The following is a 27742-nucleotide window of genomic DNA, read 5'->3' as shown; positions in this document are numbered from 1 at the left end:
ACGCAAATCAATTCTTGTCAAAAATATATTTAAAAAAAGATTTCACAAACCGATAAGCATTAAATTGTCATTGATCAAAAATTCAAAAGAAGGTGTCAACATTTACAGAAGGGGCATTCTTTAACAAATCTTTGCATGCAGTCATTCATACCCATTTTGAATCGACTGCTCAGTGCTAGCACTTGTTCAGTGCCTGTATGGCATTTACGCATGACAGGTATTGCACTTAAAGGGGGTACTACACCCAGTGGCGTAGCCAGGATTTTTGAACCGAGGGGGCACAACCTGTAAATGTACCTGTAAATATTTTTTGCCGACGGAAGTTGTGATTTGTTGACCCTAATTTTTTTTGCATGGTTTGAAAAACTGAAGAGCAAAAAAAAAAACCAGCGGGGGGGGGGCCCCGGCCCCTTCATTTTTCCCTTGACTACATCCCTTGATAAATTTGTTGCATTTTGCATTTTCTGAAAAAATAACACTGGTAACAAAAGTTATGTATATTATACATGTTATAGGGGCAAGGAATCCAGTTACTACACTGGAATTTCAGTGACTCAAGACAAGCGGTACGTTATTTATGATAAGAAAAGAGGTACCGCTAGAATGTACCTCATTTCTTAACATATACATGTATAATGAACCACTTGTCTTGAATCACTGAAATTTCAGTGAAGTAATTGGATTCCTTGCCCTATAATATACATAACTTTTGTTACCAGTGTGTAGTTATTTTTGAGAAAAATGCAAAATTAGTCACAAAATTTATCAGGGGTGTAGTACCATCTTAACCACTTCTGGCACTGAACAGTCGAAATACAACGTCAGTTGGGGCAAGGAATCCAATTACTACACTGAAATTTCAGTGACTCAAGACAAGCGGTTCAGTATATATGATAGGAAAAAAGGTACATCCTACCTGTACCTTATTTCTTATCACAAATAACGAACCGGTTATCTTGGGTCACTGAAATTCCAGTGTAGTAATTGGATTCCTTGCCCCTATAATATACATAACTTTTGTTACCAGTGTGTAGTTATTTTTTGAGAAAAATGCAAAATTAGTCACAAAATTTATCAGGAGGTGTAGTACCACCTTAACCACTTCTGGCACTAAACAGTCGAAATAATAGAAAACATTTCCAACCACAACAAAAGCCATCTTAAGATTATAAAAAACGCTGATCCAAATACTCGGTATGTTTGTACGCTTTAATAATTGAATGCCTATTTGATGCGGATTCAAAATACCATAAAATTCAAAAACATTCGTAAACTTGTGTATAATTTTGCATTTGATATCGGTATCTATAGGGTTACGGCAATGGCACGTGAGCCCTATTCTTTCTCTTGACATCTTTTACACAGAATGCCATTTTTGTTTAACTTGACCTTGCTATTGTGTTGCCTTTTGCAGGTATAACCTATACCATTCAGAGGTAGAATTGATAATGATTCACAATGCATCTGGACATTCCTCTAGGCATATTTGTACCAGTGTTGTAGTCGAGGACCTCATGTCCGAGGCCAAGGCCAAGGCCAAGGACTTGGTGTCCGAGGCCAAGGCCAAGGCCAAGGACATGGTGTCCGAGGCCAAGGACAACCCTCCGAGGCCAAGGACTTTTGTCTCCGAGGCCAAGGCCAAGGACCAAGGACTTTCATAATAATGAACCATACTAAACCACGCCCAATCGGGGGGGGGGTCATATTGTCATCAACATAAGGCAATTTTATAGACCACTTGACATGAATGTTTATCAACAAAGGCGAGGGATTGGTCTTTCGATATGCTCGAACGAACCGCTTCACTGTTCAATGGCTTTTTGTGCTATCCGAAATGTGGTGGGAGATTTAAAATACACATGCCCTGAGCAAACTACGATGCAGGGCAATGACGTCAAATGTCAAGTGGTCTATATGCACTTTAAATAACGCTGCACAGTAAGCATATCTATAGAACTTTATAAAATAAACATGCCTAAAATTAACTCTTTATCCTAGTTTCAACCAACAAAACCCAACTTGTTCATTATATCGATTTGTTTCTTAGTCTTAGAGAACAACCCAAAAGTTTGATGAAGTCCTATAAACGGAAGTCCTTTCGCTAGAACGCTAACCCCCTCCACCCTCCCCTCTAACGCAAGTGTCAATTATCAAAAACTCAACCTGTATTCAAGGATACAGTGCCATCGCTATGGTGGATGGGGGTGCGACAATGCTAGGATATTTTCTTCGTACCTTAAAAAAACGAAAAAAAAATAATTAGGACTTGCTTGATTTTCAAATAAAAAAGAATCAGCTGCTTACAAACAATGACAAAATTAACTTACAACTTACAGGTTGCGAGTACTCTACACTATATTGATTTTAAATCATTTTGAAGCAACTGTAAAATTTCAATATTGTAGGCCGACTTCAGAAAATACTGAAATTTTATATTAAATCCTTAAAGGTTAGGTCTATAGCAAAAACAAGTTTATCTCTATTCGAAGAGAATAATTATTACATTATAAGTTGACACTTGTTGCAATTTTTTGTGCGTATTTCTCCTGGAAAAGGAGTACACGGTTTATATGCTAGTCTCAGATGAAATTCTACGCTCAAATTAATGTATTTATTTTGTAGGCCTAATATTTCTCATGATATTGATATACATATGAATTGTTATATCACAATTGTCTAATATATAAAAAAGAAGTGGCTGATTTTATCCATATGTTTAAAAACCATGAAATTTGCAATACTTAATTTGGAATTTTTTTTCTGTGAACAGCAACAGTGTACGTTCTGTCCATTGAGAGCGTTTATAGTCCCTTTTCTCGCAGCGGGCACATCTCATTTCATGACGTCACCGGTTTTCTAGACCAAATCTGTCTCGTTCGAAGAAACTCACCGCTTAAGTTGGTTTTTTGCGGCATATCAATTTTAAACGTCTTATTTTCTCAAAAAAGGAGTAATTTTCATTGTCCTCATAATATTAGCTTGCCAATGATATGATGTTGTTTTTGCTATAGACCTGCCCTTTAAAGATCAACTTTGACCAATGTTTTAACGACTTTTTATAAAAACATAATCTGACTTTTCTAACCCCCCTCCCTAATGGAAGGACTTTCGTTAATAGGACTTTTGGGTTGTTCCCTTATCTAGACAAGTATTGAAGATTATAATATAACACACTTATGTGTTTGATCTGTATTTAATTCTGTGAGCTGATTAACCAAAAATAGATGAAATTCATTTGATCACAGTTAGGCCTACCCGATAATCGAAACATGCCCTACAGTAGCGTCCAATGAGTTTCTTAAAATATCTAAAGAACCTCTTGTGTCTATTCGATATTCCTATTTTAGGAATCATATTAGCTGAGTGGAATTTTTATATAAAACCACATATTTGACCTCCATGTGCATGTTTTGCAAAGAGCAAAGATGATAGTTCAGAGTGCACCAAAATATTGACAAACTGTTTTGTATTTCAATCAGGTACAATAAAAAGCTATCCTTGTCATGTTTCTCTAAATAGTTTTAATTTATAACTAAACAGCAGATCATGAGATTGTACTCTTCCACTCTTTAAACATTTGCCTGCAATTTTGATGATTTTGCCTGTCCTTGTCCGGTCCTTGTTGTCGAGGATCAAGGACTTTGAGGTTCGAGGCCAAGGCCAAGGCCAAGGACTACACGTCCGAGGCCAAGGACTACATGTCCGAGGACCAAGGACTTCAAAACCTGTCCTCGAGGAGTCCTCGAGGCCGAGGACAGTACTCGAGGACTACAACACTGATTTGTACTTATTTTAATGTCATCCTATTGTGATGTAATATAATATAAATAACCCGGCCACAATGCATTGTGATTCAGGACATTAAAACAGTAAACATTAAATTGTACCACTTTTCTAAATTAAGCATTGATTGCTTGTATACGAATTAAACATATATGAAGTCTTGAAACTTGACATACGTTTAGGAATTTAATTCCTAAACGTATGTCAAAAAAAACGTGGTGTAATTTAGTCCTAAATACTGTTTTTACATTTGAAATGTCCCGAATCTTAAGTGTACAGACATGTTTCACGTGAATATTTTCTGTATATATTCTGAATTATGCCATTGCTTGAGATTTTCCCAAAAAACCCGTTATTTTTTTTTTTTTTTTGTTTTGCTCCCGGGTTTTGCTAGTTGGATTCCTTGCATCATTTCCTTCCTGAAAATGTATATTTTTATAACATACTTCTCAGCATTACATTATTTAGAGATATAAAAACAATATTTAAATTACCGGTACTCACTCGAGAAAGGTCACCAGATTGATCATGCAGAAGAATTGTGGGATAGGCTTTTACGACGGGAATTCATAACAATTAGTTGATTTTTTAGCGGGTTCGCCGTCGGACAAGTTTAGAACTGTCGAGCTTTCGTCAGGAGTAGCACAGGACAAAGCACGTAAGAATGAGACATGAAGGCCACCCCTTGCCCATTGATGGCTCTGAAAATAGCCGTTCACTGAAGGCTGCCCCTTGTCAACAGAGAACAAGCAGATCTCGCCTACGGCGTACATTTATCTGCTAATTTTAAAGATTTTTGGTGGCTCTGAAAAGAGCCGTTCACTGAAGACTGCCCCATGTCTACAGAAAACAAGCAGACCTTGCCTATCTGCTAATTTGAAAGGTTTGGTGGCTCTGAAAAGAGCCGTTCACTGAAGACTGCCCCCTGTCTACAGAAAACAAGCAGCCCTCGACTATCTGCTAAATTTAAAGGTTTAGTTGCCCTAAAAGAGCCGTTTACTGAAGACTGTCCCTTTTCAACAGAAAACAAGCAGACCTCGCCTATCTGCTAAATTTAAAGGTTTGGTTGCTCTGAAAAGAGCCGTTCATTGAAGATTTCCCTTTGTCAACAGAAAACAAGCAACCTTGTTCTGTCCTTCAACTCAGAGATGGTCAGAGCTAAAAACTCCTGACGAAAACTTGACAGTTCTAAACTTGTCTGACTACTACTTCCATGATGTACGTAGGCAAATTTGTATCCATGAGAATGTTTTTCGCCAGCCCATAGGGCTGGTACCTGTTTCTGAGATGGGGTTTGTGTACACTAAAGATTAGCTAAGATTATAGCCTTCTTCTATTGGTATGAATTATTTTTTTACTTCTCGTGGTGGAAATGTTTTTGATATCTGCTAATTCGATTTGCAAGGAAAAGAAAGTATGTTTTGCCGTTTCAACGAACGAAAACGATTGAGTATTGCCGAAGTTATGTTTGAATTAATTATGACTTAAAAATTTATCATAGGTTAGGCCTACACATATAAACATAAACTTGTTCAGCAATCAGCATATCAAAAAAATGACATGGTCAAAGCGGGGGAATGATCACGAGGTCATATCAGTGGACTACTGAGCATAGCATGATGTTTGGAAAACTTTGGTTGCCTGTGAGTGCATAATTGATATGTTGATAACAGATCTAATAATGTTGTAGAATCAAAATCTTCATTATATGGACCACACTGAAGTCAAAGTAATTATCTATCCTATCCTGTATCGTTTTATGGATAAAATTGACTCAAAATGTTATTGATGATATTTCTTTTCAACGGGAAAAATCCGATTGAAAATAAAGTTTTTAGGGCTAGCTATAATATTGAACAATATATCCCATATTTTGACATGCACTTATAGAAAATAAATAAATTATTGTCTTACTTTATCAATTATAAATACTGTAGAATGACACATAACTAAAGTGAGGCCAATTTCTATCTTTTTATTTGATTCATAAAATTACATTCAACAAAATGATTGAAGACTGAGAAAACACACAATGCAGACTATTACAGAATGGAGTAGGTTAGATGCCATGTCCATAGCTTTGCAGGAGTTTCGGACTAACAATCAACACATTCAAAAAATACAGTTTAAAAGTGAAGATTGTAGTGAATGATCAGTCCTTAATATCATGTGCTTGCCACTATCTACTTTATAGTAAACTATATACATTGCGAAATTAAACAAAAAATGTGCATGTAAGTTAACATAGCGTTAACATAGCGAATTAACTAACAATTGCAGTGTATTTCTTGATTTTAATAATAAGCATGGGTAAAAAGCAGTAAAGACAAAAATACAGAACAATTTGGAGTAATGAATTAAAGAGTTGACAGGAGTTATAGGAGTTAATGTTTTTGCTGTTTCAGTGTGCATGTTCTCACCATTGATGGTTTGGTGAACTGTCATGTAACATGGATGTAAGCGTGATCCTAAAAATGCCTTTCACGGTGACCCAAACTATTTACAAGACCTCTTCTGCATTGAGGCTGGCCTTCCCTTTTAAAGGGAATTTTTATCATATATGCCACCGCGCGCGAAAAATTTTGCCATTTTGAAGCTAAATTGATGAAATATTGCGCAAAACTGGAATAAATTCCCCATCCCCCCGATCTACGCCTATGGGATCAGTAATCCGTTGGACTTCATACAGACTTTAATTGTTTTTGTTGTTAATGTTATTGTGCAGTTTTAAACGAGAATCCAAGATGGAAAAAATACAAAAAAAAGCTATGTCAGGAAATACTACAAATCAAGGTATATTTTGAGAGGTGGATATCTAGACGACTGAACTTGACATTTATGTTGAAAAAGTGAATCGTACATGTTGCGCAAACTTATACGTACAAGACCAAACCAAAGAATTAAGGCACTTTCCCAAAACAAATAATGAGTTCAACTAAAGGTATTTCCTTTTTAGTCACGGTATACTATATACCAATACCAATATGTATGTCGCCAACTGACCAATATAATAAGTAGGCCTATATAGGTTAAGAAAATACAATGATTTCAAATTCCGATATATGAATAATTTGTGCATTTAGTTATTTTACTGATCAGCTGATAATTGCTCGCCATCCGTGATGAGCGTAACTATGGATACCGGTTGTCTTACTTGTAACAGGAAAGTTGCTTTCAGAGAAGAATAAAGAAAATCGGTTATTCATTTGTTTTTCTGCCTCCGCAGGAGGTCGTTTGCTTTGAAATTTACACCTAAAATGCCGCACATTGCGCGGCATGTAGGCCGATTGTACAAATTTATATTCTGACAAGTACTCTAATTTCCGCCCAATATCGAGAGCCCAATATATATCCCCCACCTCTTTGCGCCATACATAAATTCGCCTATCGCCATTTCCGAATGTTCAAAAAGGTAATCACGCTTCCTCAGCATGTGCAATTACTTAGCATTAAAATTAATCTTATTTTATAGGGATTCTAGAAACACCTAGCACGTGGCGACAATGGTGCGGGTCTATCAAGCTCATGAATTATGCATTAGAATTTTTTTAAACTCATATATTGTATAATTGAAGACCGAATTAAAAAGACTAGCTTGCGTATGCTGTCCTGTCAACCAGACCAAAAATGCCATACTGCGCAGGTCAGCAACCAATCACGGCGCGCCTTTATCCTGACGTCAGACGCAAACTAGTATTTTTTTAATTCGGTATTTAATTATGGATTGTAGCCTCATCACATCAGCAATATCGTAGAAATTAAGTCGGACAACCGTTAAGCTGTGTGTGGCAATGGGAATACACATTAAACAAGGTTTAATTTCATGATTACATGAAACCTGATTATCAATGGAAAAACTTTGGCTGGAGAAGTTGAAGCTGACGTTCATGGCGACACTTTGGATGTTATAATTTGACATCATGGATTGTTTTGTGCAAAATTGGAGGTATTTTTGCGGCGAGTCAGCAGACCGACTGACATGCAGGCTAGCATGCTAGGCTCGACTAGGCCGCAATCATCGTGTCTACATCATGACAAGGGGTTTGGGAAAATCATGGTAAAACTATCATTAACTGGCATTTTCTGATTCTTTGTGGTCACCGGAACATTACTGTGATATTTTTAGTATTTTAGAGGGGTCTACACCAGTGGCGTGGCGACAGGGGGGCAGAGGGGGCACATGACCTGGGCGCCACCCTTAGAGGGGGGGACGCCGAATTGACCAATTAAGCATCGATTCTGTGCCCCATCCTAGCGATCCAAATCAAAATTTTCGGGCATTTCAGGACAAAATCAGTTGAAAGATATTAATGAGTGATAGGCCCTATTTGTGCAAATTTGCGCGCGCTCCGCCCGCACTTATTTCAAGAGTTGGGAAGGGGCGCCATTATGTATCCTTAGCCTGGGCGCCACAACCCATACGTACGCCACTAGTCTACACGGAGAACCAATGGTTGAAAATGGTTCTTGGTCAATTTGAGGGTGCTGGTGCAGATCTTTTATGTGTAGGTTAATACAAGTGGTGGGAAAACTCTAAAATTAATTATTTTGGTAATAAAAGGTATCACAGTGGTCAAATTTCAAAGAAGGCAATTTTCAGAACAATACACACAGGGTGTCCCAAAAGTCTCTAAACCATTTTGAAGCGTCAAATTGAAATACATTATTTAGAAGAATAAAGAGTATTTAAAGAGTATATTCATACAATTATTTGGATACCAAACATGATCCATTATCATTCGTTGTTACGACATAAAAGACCAATAAAAAAAACCTCAAATGCAACATATCAATACTGGTAAAGAAGAAAATGTTTTTCTGGTAGTGCGTTGTAAAATTAAATTTTAAACTTCGCTCTTCAACTCTTCGATGAAAAACGTCTTATTCCATTATGATGGTAAATGATGATATATAGATTGAAATAATTTCAACATAGAATGTCTAATCTAATGGGTATTATAGACCTATTATTCAAATATCACTTTCACCCCTGGACCTGATCATGCTGATGATGATTGAAGCACCAAATGAAGATCAAATTTGACGTTTAGGCAAATCTTTAGAATAATTAAGCCTGACTTCTGGACACTTTTAATGGAAACTGTCTTTCCCAGTCAACTGCGAAATATTAGAGTTACAATGTATGTACAGGTGGAAAAGTCTTTGAAAATTGAATATTGCACAACTCCAGCTGCCATGTCAAATAAATGCCATATACCTGTATCAACGGGTGGCAGAGCTACAGGCCTCTGGGCCTCAACTGTAATTCCTTCACTCATCGTTGTATTATGCATTTCCATAGTTTACTATATATGTATTATTCCTTATATCTTTATAATGTATTATTCTTATGTATTATTCTTGTATCATGTAATGAGTGAAAAGATAACAATAAATCTATCTATCTATCTATCTATCTATCTAGAAGATATTTTAGGTCTGATATATGCATAAAATAAGTATACATTTGTTGTATAATCTTGTTTATTACCCCCTGTATTAGAATAATATGAGAACTGTTTAATATTTCATTTGAATTGAATGGGGGTAATTAACATAAAATTGGTCATTGAATGTTGAACTTTGGTCAATTAATATTGTACCAGCCTAGGAAAAATTTGAAAACTACAATATGGAAATCTTTTACCTTTGTCTAAAAGTATTTAATGTATGAAAAGGTGCAAATTATATTGAGGTATTTCTTAAGACCATTTCTTGTTCAAAAGAATGAACTTCGCGAATTGATCAAAGGCAGTCCATGCAGCTCTAGATTTTAAATAAACAGCCAATTTAAGAGAAAGGCTTTTACCATAAAAAATGGAAATTGAATTAAAATCTACAATAATTTGAACAATCGAGCATATAATGCTAAAGATTGTGTTATCATGGTTGTAGTTATGAACGAAATATTATTTGGCAGAGTATTACGATAGTGTTATTCTTTTGTGTCTAAGCCAGCATACTATTATTCCATTCATTTTCAAGTAGTTAACATATTAATTTCGAGAAGGAAAAGATAAGAAAAGGCGTTATCAGTATTAATCTTTTGTGTGACCAAATGTCCTAAATATTTTAAAAATATTTACCCATTAATGCGTGAATTTTGAAGATTAGTCACTGGATAAAGTTATCTAAAGAAATTAAATACATTAAGATGGTACTACACCCCTTGATAAATTTGTGACTATTTTTGCATTTATCTCAAAAAATAATAACATTGGTTACAAAAGTTATGTATATTATAGGGGCAAGGAATCCACTTACTACACTGAAATTTCAGTGACTCAAGACAAACGGTACGTTATTTATGATAAGAAAAGAGGTACCGCTAGAATGTACCTCATTTCTTAACATTATATAATGAACCACTTGAATCACTGAAATTTCAGTGAAGTAATTGGATTCGTTGCCCCTATAATATAAATAACTTTTTTTTTTACCAGTGTGTAGTTATTTTTTGAGAAAAATGCAAAATTAGTCACAAAATTTATCAGGGTGTAGTACCACCCGGGAATATACCACTCGGGTATTTTATACAAAATATAAACGTTTTATTTAAAATGTGTATGAGGATGGTGTGTGTGGAGGTTTATTTATCGGTGGTGTAGAGATAGAGAGAGGGGAGGGTGAGAGAGAAGGGGAGGGGAGGGAGAGACACACAGACGGGCAGAGGGGAGATAGATGACGGGGGACCGGGCCCGCGGGCACAAGCCGTAAAACACTAACACTTGGACTTACAAAGACCACACTGTTGAGAAACTGCCAACATACATGGAAGGCTTAGCAATATCATTTCAAATTTCCAGTGAATCTGCTACCTAGTTCATTGCCATGGCAACATAGAAAACAAATGCAACAGTCAACCGATAAATATGGCGACAGAATAATCCTATTTCAGACTACGCATGAGTAGCAGAGCAGATAATTATTTGAAAACGATTAGCTCATCATGTCGGTATTACGAAATTAATTTGATTTCTACCTGTAATTAGTGGCTTTAATTTCATGCATTAACTCATTAGCATTAGTATATAACCGATTTTTAATTGATATCACACACATTAGATATGTAGGTCTAGGTGTTTTTGTTTTCCGTAGCAAAACGTGTATTTTGTATTGCAAGATTAAGCGAGGCTTAAAACAATAGAAAGTTTGGATAAAATGGTGTTTAGATCAGATTAAAAAATACGAACTCCTTTTTTTTTTAGAGGAGCTCTCCCTGGATCCACCCTTTATTTGTACATTGTAACTGCCACCACCACCCTTAGTTCATGAGCGTACATGTAGGCCCATACAAATCTATGGTCAAATGATTGTATGGTTGTATTGCAGATATGGACTTTTCTTTTAAACTTGGTACTTTTGGCATCACGAACAATGATGAAGTATTTCCAATTAGAGTTATTATTACGTCACACACCTTTGCACAGTATTTTCTGAGAGCACATCAGATATATCAAATTGCACTCTGAATAGAAAGAATGTCCTTCTGATATCAAATGATTTTGATTTTTTTGTTAAATTCGCGATATAATACAAAATTACAAATATTTGAAATTTGGGCGAAAATTAGGCTTTATTTATGATTTTTTTCGAAAACTGAGCATTTTGGACCATTTTTTTGGGGGGGGGGGCCAAAAAAACACCGTGTTTTTTGTAAAATACATTTTCTCTAAGCATTTTAGCACATATTTGTGTTCTCTTTTATCATGTCACCTATGGGTCCCTAACTCGGCTAAACCTTGAAATATAATCAGGTAATAATTTGTTCAAAAATGATATCCCTTGTCAAATAGACCTTGATGAATCAATACATTACATATATTCATGCATATCTAAAAAGATGAAAAAAAGGAATTATTTTATTTGCATGTAGAACATAAAATATTTATAGTGTAAATAAACCCCATCCTATTGTATGGTAAGCTTATTGCAATATACTAAAATGTGTGCAGATTAAATTAATAAGCTCTATCGTGCAGTCTCTGAAAACATTATGAAATAATGGTAAAAAAATTTAAAAGGTACTAAGTATTAATGGCACTCTTCCGGAGAATTAATCTTTCGGACCATTTTCCTGAAGACAGTTCAGACTAAATATCTTTACAACTTCTTTTATTTAAAGTTGTGAAACTCCATATATTACATTATAACCAATTTTTATAGGCAAATATTGCCCCACTGATAATTTAGACTGCTGATTGAGTTTTTTCCCAATTTGTAGATAAAATAGCCAACGCTGGACAATAAATAATAATTACCCAACATTTTCACCAAAATGCAAGCATTGTTACATTTCAATTGGTTGAGTAACCTATGCAATCGATTTGTCCAAGTATAGACCCTCTTCGTAATTTGATGAAATTCTTGAGAACAATACAATTTATAATTTAAGAGTTTTCAGTTTAAATTCAACACCATGCCATTTTATGCTCGCCTGGACCGTTTTCGCTATTAAGGTATATTATACGAGGTATTGTTGGAAGCAGCCAAAAAAAATCATAATCTGAATCAATATATTATTTAAAAATAACATTTTGGTGTTCTACAAATCATATACTTTGAAAACTTGCTTAATTTATTGTTGTTAATGAGTTATGGACGTTTTACAAAAGTGTTGTTGTTTCAGCCCTCTTTACAATATAACTCAAGAACCACATGACCTATAAAAGTATATCTGAGATATTTGAATTCTTCTACACGCTCGCAATGAATTGAGCAATGCAATTTTTGCTAAAGCTCACTACCATTCGCAAGATGCTGTGAACTACTTTTTTTGCTGCTTCGACCAACAATACATCGTATTACTTAGATGGTGATAACTGAGATTATGGTATCAGGTGATAGTGATGGTGATGAAAACGTTTCATGGGCCCGGGTTCATGGGTGAGCGAAAAGTGGTTTAGTGTAAACATGGAAGAAAGAGAAATCTCTTTCTTCCATGGTGTAAATATAGTGTTGAAGTTAAACTTTTTCATTGTTGATCTCTCATTTCGTATGAATATCCACTTGTAGACACAATATATGTTTCAATGGAAGAAGCCAAGTTAAACAGATAATCTGAAGAAACAATCTTTAATGTATCATGACTCATTGATCCGGGCCATTGATCCGTGAAATACTCTTTTTTGTATCCACTTATGAAAATAAATCCAGTTTAACAAAAATTCCGTTACAATGGCTAGTTTATTTTGACATGGCGGCTATGCAAGCTTATGCATGAAGAGCTTTCGCAATGGTTGGTGACTAATGCATGGTATACTATCAGGTCCTAATATATCAAATTCAGTATTTTTGTCCTGAATATTAAGATACTGTAGAAATGTAAAAGGAGTGTTTAGAAATGAAACATTTTCCTTAGGAACTTTATAGGAACCCATTCATTTTGTAAAGATGTTCAAATACTATTAAACGGTTTAAAATTTGAACATGCAATGGTTATTACTAGAGTCAAAACATGTTTACAAAGTGATATCAAGAATGATGTGAGATAATAATTATTATGGGACGTTTACAACTATTTATTATTTTGATACTGATGGGGTCACCCTAAACAGACCATTCCTTTAGGCCAATCCAAATGTTGAGCTATTCTGCTCACACACTCACAGTAGCTAGCCGTTTAATCAGGAACAGCGTCTTTGAAAGAAGCACAACGACATATTTCTCAAAAATTTCTCCATAATAATGAAGTTGAAAACTGTATGCCGGTCGATTAATGAAAGCTTGTAATTGTCACAGCCTATACACTAACTACTTTGTGCATTGAGTTCAACAGAATGAAAAACCCCTTTCACCAATACCAATTCAATAGAAATATACAGGCAATATTTAAAAGGCAAATCACACAATTATTTCACGTCAAATCACGATGACAGAAGCACAAGCACAACCCGTATTTGATTTAACCAGACGCGTATTTACTGAACACATTACTGCAAAGGTTGAACGATGTGTGCAGAAGTTTACACTATTAAACTGAAGAGGGTTTATCCTATAAACTGTTCAAATTTGCAATACATGAAAACATCCCATGGCCTATATGTATAAAGTTACAAAATAACAGTGAATAGGACGTAATCCGATCATGATACCATTCTTACCTGTCTAACTATACGGGATTTCACCGTCCCTATCTTCTGAAGACAGCAACTCAATTCTGTATAAATTCCACTCTGCTAATCCAAAATAGTAAAGTAAAAATATAATCATGTAATGTACGGAGTTCTTTTACAAGACTCTATATCCATTTCGAAAATAGGTAGCCCAGATCAGGTGAAATAGTTCCCGAGATTATTGTATTTCCAATTAATCGAGGTGAAAATGTTTCAAATTGGAGGCCAATCACTTGTTGCTATACGGCTGTCAATGGCTGTTTATATAATCCGGCGAGGCACTCGTTGTGATACCAACGAAAAAACGTCTGACTACAACTTTTCAGCAACTTTGAGTCAAGCTAAAATGAGCTCAGCAGTCGTGGGAACCAAATACTTTGCACCAAACACAGGGTGCAAAGAAAAATCGAAGTAAAATCACCCACACGAGCAATTCTGAATAGTTAGCATTGTAGATGCATGACGATTTATTAAACCTATGTGCACTGAGCCGTATACACATTTTACCTTCACACAATTTCTTTAGGTAATATTGCATATTGCTGCTTGAAAGATTTCAGTGCAAGCAAAAGTTAAACATAATTATTTAGTTAAGTCTTTAAGGCCGTTCGTAAAATGGAGTAGAGATATTGCGAGTTACGTTTAGGACTACAGGGGAGTTTATATCTGGTGCATTTAGAAGATCGAAAACCTTGATATTGACGACATTATTAGATTGAGAAAGGTCCCATGTTTGATAATCAACAGTTACAAAATTAAAAGAACGGATAGAAATATTCTTCAAATTCTGTTGTAAAATGACAGGTACACTATATACAGTTGATATGAAATGAAACAGCGAAATAATGCGAACAACCACTTAATGTAGTATACACAACAGTGTATTACACATTATAATATATAGGTGATGAAAAAAATTGCCAAAGAACCGTTAGAATTTTTATCAAATTGTTCATATTTTTCAAACTTTCGGAGATTCTTAGGGCCATTTTTAGCCTCTTCCCGATGATCCTCTTCCCGACCGACATTACTTGCCCAATCCGCCGCCCGTATTACAACAGGCTTTGTCGTCGCCTTTATACCGGTTATATGTATTTTTTGCAATGAAAACAACAGCAATGAACTGGGCAGTAGCGATATGTTTTTCTTTCTTTTTATAGGCCTTTCATTGATCCCAGCGAAAGTGAAAAAAATTGTTTATAAATTGCCTGAAAGTGAAGGATAAGTCATTAATATTGTCATAGGTATTTTTGAAATTGAAAATTTTGAGTCACCAGCCCTTAATAATTCTATACCCCCCTATATTTGATGTAAAAAATTATGACCACCTATTTTTGTTCTAAAATTCTATGATCCCCCAGTATATTCATGACCCCCCACTCCGAAGAAAATGACAGGCCCCTTGCCCTATAGATATGGAGTGCTATACAAGTCAGCCATTTTTAATTCGATAATAATTTTTCATTTAAAATTATAAACAGTATCAATGAAAGTTGAAACAGAAAATCACACCCCAGAATCATCATAAAACAAAACATGAAATAGTTAACCACAGCAGCGATGACAACAGCAACAAAAACAGAATGTATTTTGGCTACTGTAATTTTTCATTTGACCACTAATGGTTTTTTTTTTATTTCACCAAAGACTAACTCTCAAATACTTTTTGAACTCACCAAACACTAACTCCCTAAATACCTGTTTACCATGGAAACACAGGGAGTTTGGCTCGGTAACGCTTTAAACATGTCTGAGTTAAGACTTTCTTTTGAAATTCATCGAGGCATAACAGCTCGATATAACACACGCTTTCATTGGCCAAACTATGTGTGGGTGAAACTAAACCTACCCAAAACAAACCAATGGAATTGGATATCTTATAGATGATATTGACAACACAACTTGGCGACGATAGGCCCTAGTTAGAAAAATAAAGTGTTGATTTCACGTGCTCGGTAGTCTGGTATCACTACTATAGCATTTTAAGCTACAATTGGCGAATATAATACACAACTGGTGAGCTGTTCAAGGTGCATTTTGTTCGCTTGTAAAAAAGTCAAATGTCAACGACAAATATTTCTACTTTTATTGTTATTGGATTGCCGATTAAAGACTTATAAACCTGGAATACCTCGGCTTGGCATTGTATCACTGTCCCTTGTAGATCATTGGGAATGATAAGATTTTATTTTGTGCGTGTGCGTTTGCATACGTCACGTGGTAAATTTGATGTCAGTTTTATATCTGCACTATTTCAATCAGTTATCAGTTTCAAAGCGCTTTACATAGCCCACTAACATCTACCTATTTTACACCTGTGCAAAGTGGGACAAACGAGATAAAGTATCTTGCCCAAAGACACCACACGTTGGCCCCGACGGGGTTCGAACCCAGAACCTTTCGATGATCAATGGCCGTAGAGTGGTCTTTGTAAAAATTCTGGGAGGGGGGGGGGGGGGGCAAGAATTTTACATGTTCAGTGGCGTATCAGGATCAGTTGTCTGAGGGGGCAAAGATAAACAAATTCCTGGTGGGTATCATTTATGATCTGTGTTCCCGCGGATTACGCGTAAAAATGATTAATTGTACAATAATTATTTTAGCCCAAAATAAAGGTGCAATTTTGTATCGGGATATTTTGACATTTTCTGTTGAGTTAGCAAACCAAATCAGTTGGGATTTTACCCTTACTTCAGGGCCCTCACCCCCTCGAAAACCACACTGATGAGCAGCGGCGGCGCCACTTCCCAATAAAACAAAAACAACAACAACAAATCTTAAGTTTAAAATTTAGGGAAATTTTACGGAAATTACATGATTTTTACCCCCTGAAGTTCACGTTGACCTCCCATGTCCCTGGCCATTTCTTATGGTGCCGCCACTTCTGAGGAGCTGAACGCCCTAACCGTTATGCCATCGCACATGGTACCACTAACTAAGTACCAACATTCTGATATGACGTCACTATGACATCATAATAGTAGGCCTAAATGTGCCATTATGCGGGAACCCTATTTATATTAACCTTGTTGTTAAATCTTGCATAATCTTGCACAAACGTATATGTAGAAGCTGAATGAAATAATATGCAGAATATGATGGTTTTGCTGATTTGCTATGGGAAATAATTATAGGCCTAATAGGCAAATTCAACATTTTGTCGATGTGGACTCATCAATCCATAACTATTTTTTTAAATAAAATGTATTGTTTGAATCTGGGGTTTGACTATGTGCCCAAGATATTGGCAATTTAATAAGATTATCTTGTTGCGATTGGGTAGTTCACAGCATCTTGCGAATGGTACATGTAGTGAGGATTGGCAAAAATTGCATTAATCATTTCATAGCGAGTGTGTAGAAGAATTCAAATATCACTGAATCTGCAATTGCAGCAATTCTATTATCACTGATATACTTTTGTAGGTCCTGTGGTTATTGAGCTAGGCACTATGTTGTAAAGAGGGCTGATACACGTACGTGCATAACTCATTAACAACAATAAATCAAGCAAGTTTTCAAAGTATATGATTTGCAGAAGGAACTTTTGCAAAACATCAAAGTGTTATTTTTCAATAATATAATAAATTAGATTTAGATTTTTTGGCTGCTTCGACCAACAATACCTATTCTACCCTTAAATTAGTCTCGGTCCCAGCCGAATTGTGCTCCTTCCTAACTGAACAAAACATAGTGACGGAGAAACACAAACCGGCTGGGACCGAGACAACCTTTATTAAATCACATAAAAATCTCATATTTCTCTGTACAGAGAATGGCGCCGCTTGATTTTGGAATCGTAGAGGGCCATATCCCTACAATATAAACGGTTGGATGGGCAAATTTTACAGATGGCGTCCAATACCCTCAGCAAAAGGTGTACACGAGTCAGTGTTATTAGTAAATGGTGACGTAATTTTGTTAAATACATTTGTTCGATAATCCCAGCTATGTCAAAACTTCTCCTGTTTTTTTTTTCATTTTTCAATGCAATACAATGTAACATTTTTGAAAAATAAGCAAACACATCCTAACGATAGGTTTCCATTATTCAGTATTGTTGAGTCGTCAACTTGGAAATCAATCGTGTACAAGTCAACAAGTAGCTCATATGAGCGTAATCAAGTCACTCGAACTTTGAACCTGAACAACATGGTCTTTTTTCTTTGTCAATTCCCAGTTCAGTATCTGTATGTTGATGATACCAAATCATACCATAGTACCATATTTCATTATTTCAATCATTTGAATCACGATCATGTTTGGGTTTTTAAATTTCGTGCTGAACTCTTGTATCAACCCGATCCTGTATGTCTGTTGCTGTCAAAAATATCACCAAGCAATGCGTGATACTCTGAAACAATTTGCTTCTAGCACTGTGGCATCCAAATTGGCATTAGTACTATAAAGGACCTTTGCAAGAAAATAGAAATCCTGCTTAAAAATGAAACGAGTTACAGCAACAAAAACGCAACCGGAACGAGTTGTGTATCTTAAATGATATACCGGTAGGAAATCTACAGTAATCTTCTAAACATTAACTAACTTGAACAGAGAACAGTCAATGTAGCTTGTCAGTAATCGGACCTTTGTAAGATAACCGAAATCCAGCTTGAATATGAAATGAGTTCCAGCAACAAATTCAACCTGCAGAAAGTGTTGTGTAATAAATGATATATTCAGCACAACATTTTCAGTAAAATTCTGTTACGAGTCGTAATGACTCAAGGCCAAAATCACCTTTTACCCAAATTCGCACGTATGCACAACAATAATGCACTGTTTGATTAAGTTAACAATATCTGGGCTTCAATTAAAAGTAAAATATGATTGGTACATGAACAATAAATGCACATACAAATGATACAATATATAATCACACAATCATAATTTTCATATTAATATTAGTACGTAAGGCTGGCTGACATATATCCTTGTTCACGTACTCAAAAATCTCATTCATTGCTGTATTGAAATAGCACATTATTGGCTATGAAACTGGTTCAAATGTACCTCCTTTTGAAGTACAACGACGACCAACACATTATAGAGAGTCTACAATCTCTCTTCATATTCTGCCAAGAAAAAACTAAATTGCTGTTACCTTTTATACTCACAATCTATTAATAGACTATTAATCAGCACATTCAGCGTATTTTAGAAATGGGAATTTCCAATTAGCATTAGGCAATGCACTTAGATGAGCAATCTGGGGATTCCCAAGATTAATTTATAAACATTAACCTTTCTCATTACATCATTTCCTGGGGTTTCCCCAACATGATGTCATATTCACTTTACATTATCGGGGATTCCCACAATGGTCAAATACACTGAACACTCATGAGAGCAGGGGATTTCCCAACAATCCAAAATTAGATAGGATTCAATTTTGTTTTGATCAACTTGATGAATGAGAAGGGATTCCCCGCACATATGTTAGCCTGAATCCTTCCAGGCCCCGAATTGCGGCGTCTTTTATTACCCACAATCCTTCACGTTGCCTTATTCAGGCATCAGCACAACCCGATGACCGTGCGTAGATGTTGAAGGACTGAGGGATTTAGCCTACACATATGTCATCACTCATGAAATTACTTAATTTGGTAAAGAGAGATAAATAATCAAATTTAAATTACTCAGGGCACATCACACTTCTAAAATTAACCAACTTGAACAGAGAACAGTCAATGATCATCCAGTTGGGCATTTACATGTAAATAGGGTGTGGCGAAAAACGCTTTTCTTTCACGGATCGACATGGAACTCTCAGAGAATTGCAATTGTGTACATACTACTATTCGCCGTAGAAGTGATAATGTAACAGGATTAATTATTTATAGATGAATACAATTTTTGAATATATCGCCCTGCACTACAAGCAGGTTGCACCCATTTACCTGTTTCAAAGATACTAATCATTCTATAGAATTACGATCCAGGTATTTACCCCTGTTCTTTGACAACTGTGGCTCAATGCATAGGTACCGCGTGAACATTGTAGCGCAGGGCGATATGTTCAAAAATTGTATTCATCTATGATCTATTGCTATGGTAGTTAATCCGATTATTACATCACTTCTTCTGCGAATTGTGATGAAATGTCAGTAGGATCGGAGCATGTTTCGCCCAGGCACTAGAGTTTCACAAAATCCCTTTCCTACTGTAGGCCTATAAGTTTATTTTAAGAAATCGGTAGGAACAACCTCAGAAAAGTAGGGCTTTAGATGATATAGCCAATTTTAAACTCATTGGGTATTTTCTGTGCTTTTGCAAAAATGCCAAACTATGAAAATTGACTGAATGAAACTGAGGAAATACTCCATAAACACTAGCCTTATTCGCTACTTGCACGGTTCCGCCATTATGCACTATGTGAGGGGAGAGCCTCGAACTGGCAGCATACATGAATGGGAATTGAACTAGTCATAACGTTCTGTGTAAGGTTACATAATTCTTCCTTTCATGTATGCTGCCAGTTCGAGGCTCTCCCCGCACATAGTGCATAATGGCGGAACCGTGCAAGTAGCGAATACTCCTTAATGTAGCAACTCTTGTACCATAGCTTAATGTTATGTTTGGTCAATGCCACAGCAAAAATACCACAAGTTGCAGACTCTGCTGATGCGGATATTTGCACTCGCAGTTTGTACGACACTAAAGCTATACACTATATACTAATACCCGTATGCGTAAATGATTATTAAGCTCAATTCAGCATCGAAGTGGTTACGTAATTATCTTGGTTACCGGATCACGCTATTTTGATATGCATTCGAGTGCCATACACTTTGTGTGGTGATCGTTTCGATCGTGGTTCAATACTCAAGAGCGTGATCCTGTTGACATAGTAACATTACGTAACTTCGATACTGAATATGCCCGTATGCATAACAGCAACATAACCTGAACACATATTACCTTTGACCTCTGTTTGATGACCTTTGACCTCGGATTATTTAACTGACCATTTCTTTCTTCATTTTAAGGATTAATATAATGCAATCACCAGCACAAAAAATAGGTTTTCGCCAGCCCATTCGGGGCTGGTATATATTTCTGGGATGGGGTCAGTTTGCTCAAGAGATTAACTTTTATTGGTATTGGAATGACTTTTTTAAAAAATTTCTTGTGGTGGAATTTTTTTTAAATTATCGTAATTCGATTGGTAAGGAAAAGTAAGTATGTTTTGCCGTTTCAACGAATGAAAACGAGTGAGTATTACCAAAGTTATGTTTGAAGTAATTATGACTTTAAAAGTTCTAGGTAACTATAGGCCTAAATGTAACAATAATAGTTAATATACAGCATCATATGGTCAGCAGAAGAAAATTACATCACCAATTATGTCATTTCAGTGTCCTTGACCTGGGGTCCTTGACCACTGAACAGTGTGATATCATGTTGATAACAGATCTAAGAATCTAAATCTTCATCATATGGACCATATTGACTGATGTCAAAGTAATTATCTATCCTATCCTGTGTCGTTTTATGGATAAAAATGACTCAAAATGTTATTGATGAAATAGTTATTATCATAAACATCAGTTATGTCTTTTCAACGGGAAAAATCCAATGCAAAATAAAGTTTTTAGGGCCTAGCTATATGGCATAATTTATGCATGTAGGCCTATAGTATTGAACAATGTACCCATTTGACATGCACTTATAGATAAATAAATTGTCTTGCTTTATTAATTTAATAATTTCTTTATTATAAATCAAATGACTTATGCATGTAGGCCTATAGTATTGAACAATGTACCCCATTTGACATGCACTGATAGATAAATAAATTGTCTTATTTTATTAATTTAATAACTTCTTTATTATAAATAAAATGACACATAACGTAAGTGAAGCTACTTTCTATCTTTTTTATTTGATTCATAAATTTACATTCAACAAAATGATTGAAGAGAAAACACACAAGAGTGAAGATTGCAATGAGTAATCAGTCCTTTATAAATGTGCTTGCCACCATCTATCATATAGTAAACTATACATTGCGAATTAAGTGATCAAATTATTTTAAAGTAAAATGTACATGTAAGGTGAGTTTATATCATGTTATATGGCGAATTAACTAAAACCTGCAGTCAGTGCAGTGTAGGCCATAACGTGGTATATCGAAAGCAGATACTTTTCGGCAGGATCGTAAATGGAGAAATAGCCAAAAATCTGCACGGGGGTGATTTTTTCACGATTTGGGTTTATGATGTTATTAATGTTTTAAAAATATTGTCTGATCGTTTCAGACCGGAATATAAACTGCATGGCATCTTGTATTGTTGAGACATTTTTCAAGGTAATTCCTACTCTCAACATTGTCAATAATATTTTTAAAGGCAGCTTATCTATTATTAATATTAAAGGCCCATTCAGTGATTTGCTCATCCGGACGATCGTAAAAATCATCAAAATTTTGGTACCTTTGTTATTACATAGATGTGCAAACATAGCCTGCGAATGGTTCAGCCGAAAGCCGTGTAGGTCTATTTAAGACAAAATAAGACATTTTACACGAATCTGTATTTTTAGATACTGACAGTATCTAAATTAGCTACATGTATTTGAATGGCGGGGCTTCAACTTCGTCAGTACTGCTGTTTTTTCTTCGTTTTTTGCCAAAGTTGGCATTTCAAAAATACCAAATGACAATTTGAATGACTTATCCTTCTCTTTTAAGCAATTTATAAACAATTTTAATTTTTTTACTCTTGCGCTGGAATCACTGAATGGGTCTTTAAGAAATGTGGCGTATCATGTCAAAAACAGACATGTTTTGGGCAGCTTATAAACTTTGAGGCTTTTACATAAAGAGCTATTTTGCTCCACAACGCAGTTTTCCCCAATAAAAATCGGACATTCCTGAGCGAAGATATTGAGTTCGTAAGTTATGGTATTAAAAAATTGGAAATTGAGATATCGTGGGTAAAAAGCTGAAAAGACAAAAAACAAAGACAAAAACAAAACAAAACACCAGAACAGAACAGAACAATTTGGAGAACAATAATGAATTAACAATAATGAACAATAATGAATTCTCGCTATTCGCAATAAGGGCGCCGCCAGCGGTTTGCGATGTAATCGTGATGTATCATGGGAAAAGGTCGACATCCAAGTCCGCGCAATACGAATATTACCATGCTATTACATAGGAACACGTGACAATATTTTTTAGTTTGTCAAAATAAAGGTGTTACACGCGAATCGATACTCAATAATACTTAATAATGTGATTTGAAATGTGCACAATTAATTTTCTCTATCAATTTGCGTGTAATACCGTTATATTGACAAACTAAAAAATATTGTCACGTGTTCCTATGTAATAGCATGGTAATATTCGTATTGCGCGGACTTGGATGTCGACCTTTTCCCATGATACATCACGATTTTCCCATGATTATATCGCAAACCGCTGGCGGCGCCCTTATTGCGAATAGCGAGAATTAAAGAGTTGACAGGAGATTAGGAGTTAATGTTTGCTGCTGTTTCAGTGTACATGTTCTCATCGTTGATGGTTTGGTGGACTATCATGTAACATGAATGCAAGTCTAAAAAAAGATCTTAAAAATGCCTTTCACATTGACCAAAACTAATTACAAGACCTCTTCTACATTGAGGCTGGCTTTCCCTTTTCAAGGGAACTTTTATTTATAGTCCTAATCCTAGGGACTTTTATTGAGCCCGATTCCTTATTATTTTACCAAGTTTAAGCCAAATCCAGCTGATAGAATACTGTTTCATTCCATTGACCCCAGATGACCTGTTGGATGACCTCTGACCTCAGACGGCATTACTTAATTATCGGTAATTAATTAATATTATTAATTAAATTAATTAAAGGAGTATTTCGTGATCCTAGCATCCTCTTTTTATGACATTTTTCAGTACATATCCACGAAAAAGCCTGTTCCCAAAATTTCAGTTGATTCCGATTTTGCGTTTGCGAGTTATGCATGATTATGTGTATTACACTGCTCCATAGACAATGCGTTGTAATTTCGTTCTGGTGCACCAGAACGAAATTCAAATTTCACGATATCTTTGCAAAACGAATTAATCTGCAAGAAATATTTTGTACATAAACATTATATAGCCAGAGGTTTCCAGTGATATAAAAATCTCAACTTTTTTTGAGAAAAGTGGGGGTATGAGGCTGTGGATCACGAAATGCCCCTTTAATTTATATATTTACTTGTTTTGCTGACTACTCTTTCTTTCTTACTTCATTTAATGAGTTAATATAAAACCCACAGTGGAAAACATTGGCTTTATAGATTTTACCAAGTTTAAGCCCAATCCAGCTGATAGGATACTGTTTCACCCCGTTGACCCCATATGACTTTTGACCCCAGATGACCTGTTGGATGACCTGTGACCTTGAATGACATTGTGGATTTGGGATAAAACGAACAATTCACATTTTCACCGATTTTGAGCCCAAATCTTTAGCAATTTCAACCGAATGTGACCCCCGCATTCCCCTCGCATCAAGGAATCCACCCACCGAGTTATAGCCCAATCGGACCTTTGACCTTCGACCTCCGATTTCGACCGAAGGTAGCTTAGGACATTTCCTCGTATTTTTCTCGATCTGTCGTGTGAATTTGGCGAAGCTCGGATCAAAACTGATGGAGCCTTTTACACACACAAATACACCCCTACCCACATAAGCTCACATACATACACGCATACAACATTCTAGTAAGATTATGATCAGAGTGAGTGTGAAAAGGGCTCTAGCCTCTTGATGTATGGTTCAGAATATTTTTAGCCTTTCCAATTTGGAATTACCTAGCCGGGACACCGGCTAGGTCTTGTGATGCTATCGGATCTTTCTTACCTAGCCGGGACACCGGCTAGGTCTTGTGATGCTATCGGATCTTTCTTCTTCTTCTTCTTCTTTCTTCTGGCAACAAATTTCAAAATGCTTCTTCTCCTACATGTTACATCCTACAATGACGTCACTTGCACATATGCATCGGCTATATCCAGTGTCTATAGGATATTCACAAATTTGGGGTCAAAGGTCATTAAGGGGTCATTTCCGGTATAAAACCAAATATCTTCAAAATGCTTCTTCTCCTACATGTTACATCCTACAATGACGTCACTTGCACATATGCATCGGCTATGTCCAGTGCCTATAAATTATTCACAGAATTTGGGTCAAAGGTCATTAAGGGGTCATTTCCGGTCAGAAAGCTAAAAATATTCAAAAAATCACTGTCTTTACAAATTACATAGCAGAGTGTTGTCATTAGCACACATGCATTGCTACCAACCAGGGTCTTTGAGGTGTCTACAGTTTTGGGGTCAAAGGTCATTAAGGGGTCGCTTCCGGTCAAAAACCAAAAATTATCAAATATGTTCATATTTTTATATCTCAAAACGTAACCAGACCAGAGTGACATAAATTTCATATATGCATTAGTGTTACCCGATGTATGCACGGTGTTTTTATTTTTTTGGTCAAAGGTCATTTAGATGTCATTTCCGGTTTTAAGCTAAATAACTTCAAGAATTTTTATCTCCATAACTAAGCATAGTAGATTTTTTAATTTAAACTGTAACAATGCATTTTCTCGGTGTATATGAGGTTTTTTTTATATTGTGGTCAAAGGTCACTAAAGTGGTCAAAACGTCAAATTTGCAAAAAATGTTTAAAATTACGGAAAAGTAGCTGTATCTCAGCCTATGAAAGACGGATAAAGCCCCTAGATGCTACAGTGATGCACCAATAATGGTGTGAGATGTCCATAATAGCCAGTCAAAGGTCAAACTTTAAGTTAAGACTGGCATTTCCGGCCCCGGCTAGGGCCAGATCTGTAACCAGATCTAGTTACCTAGCCGGGACACCGGCTAGGTCTTGTGATGCTATCGGATCTTTCTTCTTTCTGGCAACACGTGCGTGACTTGCCACGTTTCGCCCTAGCTCTGTTATGCTTTGACAGTTTTTGACCATACTTGGTCACAAACACCACTGACCATGTCCCCATATGTGACATGACATTGAACTCCATTTGACCTTTGACCTGCTGACAATGGCAAAAATGTGATTTTTACTCTAAAATGCTTCTTCTTCCACAAATAACATGTGATGGTGACATGCTTAGGTCATGTGACTTGACTTTGGTCGGTGTCTATAATTTATTCACAGATTTTGGGTCAAAGGTCATTAAGGGGTCATTTCCGGTCTGAGAGCTAAAAATATTCCAAAAATCACTGTTTTTACAAATTACATAGCAGAGTGCTGTCATTAGCACACATGCATTGCTACTAACCAGGGTCTTTGGGGTGTCTACAGTTTTGGGGTCAAAGGTCATTAAGGGGTCGCTTCCGGTCAAAACCCAAAGATCATCAAATATGTTCATTTTTTTTTTTATCTCAAAACGTAACCAGACCAGAGTGACATAAACTTCATATATGCATTAGTGTTACCCGATGTATGCACAGTATTTTTTATTTTTTTGGTCAAAGGTCATTTAGACGTCATTTCCGGTTTTAAGCTAAATAACTTCAAGAATTTTTATCTCCATAACTAAACATAGTAGATTTTTTTAATTTAAACTGTAACAATGCATTTTCTCGGTGTAAATGAGGTTTTTTTTATATTGGGGTTAAAGGTCATTAAGGAGGGCAAAACGTCAAATTTGCAAAAAATGTTTAAAATTACGGAAAAGTAGCTGTATCTCAGCATATGGAAAACGGATAAAGCCCCTATATGCTACAGTGATGCACCATTAAGGGTGTGAGATGTCCATAATAGCCGGTCAAAGGTCAAACTTTAAGTTAAGACTGGCATTTCCGGCCCTGGCTAGGTCCAGATCTGTAACCAGATCTAGTTCTTCTTCTTCTTCTTCTTTCTTCTGGCAACAAATTTCAAAATGCTTCTTCTCCTACATGTTACATCCTACAATGACGTCACTTGCACATATGCATCGGCTATATCCAGTGTCTATAGGATATTCACAAATTTGGGGTCAAAGGTCATTAAGGGTCATTTCCGGTATAAAACCAAATATCTTCAAAATGCTTCTTCTCCTACATGTTACATCCTACAATAACGTCACTTGCACATATGCATCGGCTATATCCAGTGCCTATAAATTATTCACAGAATTTGGGTCAAAGGTCATTAAGGGGTCATTTCCGGTCTGAAAGCTAAAAATATTCAAAAAATCACTGTCTTTACAAATTACATAGCAGAGTGTTGTCATTAGCACACATGCATTGCTACCAACCAGGGTCTTTGGGGTGTCTACAGTTTCGGGGTCAAAGGTCATTAAGGGTCGCTTCCGGTCAAAAACCAAAAATCATCAAATATGTTCATTTTTTATATCTCAAAACGTAACCAGACCAGAGTGACATAAATTTCATATATGCATTAGTGTTACCCGATGTATGCACGGTATTTTTATTTTTTGGTCAAAGGTCATTTAGACGTCATTTCCGGTTTTAAGCTAAGTAACTTCAAGAATTTTTATCTCCATAACTAAGCATAGTAGATTTTTAAATTTAAACTGTAACAATGCATTTTCTCGGTGTATATGAGGTTTTTTTTATATTGGGGTCAAAGGTCATTAAGGAGGTCAAAACGTCAAATTTGCAAAAAAAAATGTTTAAAATTACGGAAAAGTAGTTGTATCTCAGCCTATTAAAGACGGATTAAGCCCCTACATGCTACAGCGATGCACCATTAATGGTGTGAGATGTCCATAATAGCCGGTCAAAGGTCAAACTTTAAGTTAAGACTGACATTTCCGGCCCGGCTAGGTTCAGATCTGTAACCAGATCTAGTTCTTACCTAGCCGGGACACCGGCTAGGTCTTG

General features: G+C 36.0%; 1 protein-coding gene across 1 annotated transcript in view; it reads right to left on the bottom strand.

The window, feature by feature from the left end:
* LOC140170766 (uncharacterized) overlaps nt 1-14270 on the bottom strand; it is a 62951-nt gene extending 48681 nt beyond the window's left edge. The window contains exon 1 of the mRNA XM_072193992.1: nt 13887-14270. The gene's annotated coding sequence lies outside the window, so the exon portion shown is untranslated. The remainder of the gene's footprint in view (nt 1-13886) is intronic.
* Nucleotides 14271-27742: the final 13472 nt, after the last annotated feature.

Source organism: Amphiura filiformis, chromosome 15 (assembly GCF_039555335.1).
Source record: "Amphiura filiformis chromosome 15, Afil_fr2py, whole genome shotgun sequence".
Taxonomy (NCBI): domain Eukaryota; kingdom Metazoa; phylum Echinodermata; class Ophiuroidea; order Amphilepidida; family Amphiuridae; genus Amphiura; species Amphiura filiformis.
This window is presented reverse-complemented; position numbering and strand designations above follow the sequence as displayed.